The sequence below is a fragment of the Elephantulus edwardii genome, unplaced genomic scaffold (genome assembly GCF_000299155.1).
Source record: "Elephantulus edwardii isolate Elephantulus edwardi_28Jun2011 unplaced genomic scaffold, EleEdw1.0 scaffold00152, whole genome shotgun sequence".
In the NCBI taxonomy this organism is placed as follows: Eukaryota; Metazoa; Chordata; class Mammalia; order Macroscelidea; family Macroscelididae; genus Elephantulus; species Elephantulus edwardii.
The window spans coordinates 386182-389986 of NW_006399902.1; the positions used below are offsets into that span (position 1 = coordinate 386182).

At 40.9% G+C, this 3805-nt stretch overlaps 1 pseudogene; it reads right to left on the reverse strand.

Moving 5' to 3' along the window:
- Positions 1-3550, reverse strand: part of LOC102846440 — a 43072-nt pseudogene extending 39522 nt beyond the window's left edge.
- Between the last annotated feature and the right edge of the window lie 255 nt (positions 3551-3805).

Here is a 3805-nt window from a genome sequence, read left to right on the forward strand (position 1 = left end):
TGTGATTAAATTAATGGTGGCTTGTTTTTCTTTTGTTGGCAAGTGCTTGGAACTCTTGATCTGTGATGGCTAGCAGCAATTCTACAGGGACTTCTAAAAAATGTGCAACCTTCTATTTGACTGTGTGGAACTTTAAAGGGTTACAAGAAAACTATGAGACAAAGCAGACGTCGTGTTCACTATCATCCTGTGCCTAGTTAAACCAAATGATCTCAGAAAATGTTTCTGAGATTTATTCATCATGAATCATTTATTTCGAGGATATTTTCTACAAGCATTTTTTTTCTATTTTAATTAGATACAAAGGTAGAAAAGTTCTTTTTAACAACAAATAATTTCTCTGAGTTATTTTGTCCCATTTCTTTTTTTTTAAATTAAATTTTATTAATTTTAATGAACATTTACAAAAAAAAATTAAAATCAAGAAGTAAAACATTTCTTGGTTTTCTTGAGTTTCTTGCTATCTGAACATTTTCTTGGGTTTCTTTCTATCTGAAAAGTTATAGTTAATTAGCTGATGTGAGAAACTCCTACTGCTAGAGACCAGAGGTAGATGAGGCCAAGTAACATGTTAACTTTGGATCTTTTATCTAATATGAGCATATCAAAGAAAAGTATCATTCTGTTTGCAGTATCCCCATTATAATTGCTTGTACTTTATTTTTCTTTGTTTTTAATTCACATTTTTCCAAAACATTAATTTTTAATTTTGAAGTATTACGGGCTTTTGGTATTGTTACATATCCTGGCAAATGATTAGGGGGTTGGCTGTTTTTACTAGCAGTAACAATTGCTAAAGGCAAGCACACGGGCCAGTTACAGTGAACATTCACACAAGAACAAAGGGGTTTTTAGTCATATTGTCCAGTTGGGGATGGGATAGATTTTTCCCTTCTATTTGCATTATGACTGGGTTAATGGGGGTAGGTATGTCAGAGACAACGACCGCACCCTTCAGTATGGACTGAGGCTCAATGTCAAGAAGACAAAGATTCTCACCAGTGGACCAATTGGTAGCATCAGGATGGATGGTGAAGAGATTGAGATTGTTCACAGCTTCAGTTGCTCGGCTCCATGGTCAACTCTCTTGGCACCAGCAGTCAGGAAATAAAAAAGCGTATTACGATGGGAAAGTCTGCTGTTAGGGACCTCTCTAAAGTACTCAAGAGCAACGGTGTCTCTCTGGAGAGTAAGGTGTGCCTGATACAGGCCATGGTCTTTGCAATCACTTGTTATGCATCAGAGAGTTGGACAATGACTAGGGAGGACAGAAGGAGAATTGATGCCTTTGAGCTGTGGTGCTGGAGAAGAGTATTGAATGTACCATGGACTGCCAAGAAAACAAACAGATTCATCCTGGAGAGGATTAAACCAAGCAACTCCTTGGAGGCAAGGATTCTGGGGCTTCATCTGACATACTTTGGGCATGTTGCAAGGAGGGACAGGTCCTTGAAGAGGAACATCATGCTTAGGAGGGAGGGACGGCGCAAGAGGGAAGACCCTCTATGAGGTGGATTGATTCAGTGACTGGGGTAATCGGGATGGGTGTGTCAGAGTCAGTGCGATTGGCACAGGATAGAGCTGGATTTAGGGCTGCTGTACATAGGGTCGCTATGAGTCGCAAACGACTCGACGGCTCATAACAACAACAACAACATGTCAGAGACAATGAGATTAGCACAGATAGGACAGGGGTTAGGGCTGTTGTACATAGGGTTGCTATGAGTTGCAGGAGACTCGATGGCCCATAACAACAACAGCAACATTTGCATGATACCTGTCAATCAGATGTGTATCAAGTGAGTTGTTGGGGCTTTTTTGTCTGTGTTTAGATGGCCTGACTATTCTGCTTGGTTCTCCTCCACTTACTGAATAAATGTGAGGGGAAACTTTACAAGGTTAATGACAAACTAGTTGTGGGGACCCCTGAGTGAGTGAGTGGTGATGCTGAGTGAGACAGAAGAAACACTCATTCATCTGTTTGTTTATAAACTATGACTACAGGAAAATCACAGCAGACTATTGTGTAAAAAACACTATACATTTTAGTAGTAACTCAAGAAAAACTTCCTTTGACAAATATGGTTTACTTATTAAGGTTTTCTTTAGGAATGATCGTCACGATTTGACTCTTTCAAGTGAGTTCCTTCCCTTCTTGCCCTGAGATGTGTGTGTAATAAGAGAAAGAAATGAATCAATCTGCAGTCAGTGCTGCGAGTCAGTTGCAGCTGCCATGTAAAGTACTCTCATTTAGCTATTAAGAGCCTTTGAAGGCTTGCATGTGTAAAATCTTAATTTGTTAGGAACACACATGGCTGTGTATATATACATGCTATTGTGTGGTAGACTGTTCTTTATTAGAAAAGTATAGATCTCTGTGGGGTACTAATTACAGCTTTGGCTAGCAGACTGCAGAAAGGCAAATAACAAAGGCAAGGGGAAAATACAAAGAGAAGAAGAGAGCTCTGGGCTCTGCTGTTTTACACCTCTCATAAATGAGGCATGGTGCGAGTAAATACAGCTGTATGGGGGGAAACACTCATGTTGGAGAATTGAAAGTAAATAACTGCCAGCACATTCAGCAGACCTAGACTGCAGGGCTCAAAGAACAAGAACATTTTTCTTCAGATTGTCACAAGTGGAGCGATTTGTCTCTTAGAAAGTTGACAAGTTACATCTGTAGAAGTCTTGAGTGAATTAGAGCAAGAGCTCGAGAAAAAATGGAGACAGAGTTAAATGTAAAGATAGACTCAGTAGTATTTGGGGGGGGAAATAGTATTTGGCAATTGATTTTATTTGAAAGAAAAGGGTAGAATCCAAGGTTTTGAGGCCCTTTAGGAACCTTGCCTTTTGGAATAAGGTGGAAGAAATAAAGTATGAGTATTCTTTTATTAGGAATTGTGGATTATTATGAACCATGTAAGATTTATTACTCTTAAAATAAATGATCAGGATTATTATACCTTTGGATTTTTAAGTATAATTTATTTTAATTTTACTGTTTTTGTTGTGACTATATGCAGCTGATGTATATGCACCAGTTAAGCAGTTTTTCCACGTGTACAATTCAGTGATGTCAGTTACATTTTCCCAGTAGTATAATCACTCTCACTCTCTTTTTCAGAGTTGTTTCTTAAACTTTTTTATTTCCTTATTCGTTGTACAGTGTTGCCTGTGGACTTATTGCTATGTCTGATAATCTATTATTTTAAAACACAAAGCAGACCTTTGCTCTGCTGCAAGATGCCGAGGCGTGTGTGGCATGGCTGGCCAGGAGTGTCTTCCAGCCACCACTTCCACGTGGCTACTTAAGGCTGAGGCCCAGCCCAAGCGTTCTCACATCTTGGCTGGCAACAGAACCACTGCCTGCCAGGTTGAGGGGCTGCAGTTTTAGCCCCAATCCTGCCCAGAGCACCAGACCACTACCCACACCACTTGGAGACCCTGCTGCCCTGCTCAGCTGCTGCCCGTGCTTGTCCAGTGCCAGGAGCACCACCTTCACGGAGCTACAGATGGATTCAAACTGTTGACCTTCCACTAGCAGCTTCATACTTAATGTACGACTTTACCAGCCTTCCGTCACTATGAAGGGAACTTACCAGTAATAGAGCAAGAAGCAGAAGTTGGGCAGAGAAACTGAACTGCAGCCACCTTTGTGAGGAAGTGCATACACCACCCCTGTGAGCAGCAGAAGTCCAGCCGTGAGGGATTGCCTTCCTTGTCATAGTTTGGAAGTTGCAGTCATACCTGCTTAGCACCTGAGCAACTCACAGACCTCCACTGACAGAGAGGTGGCAGCTGGGCG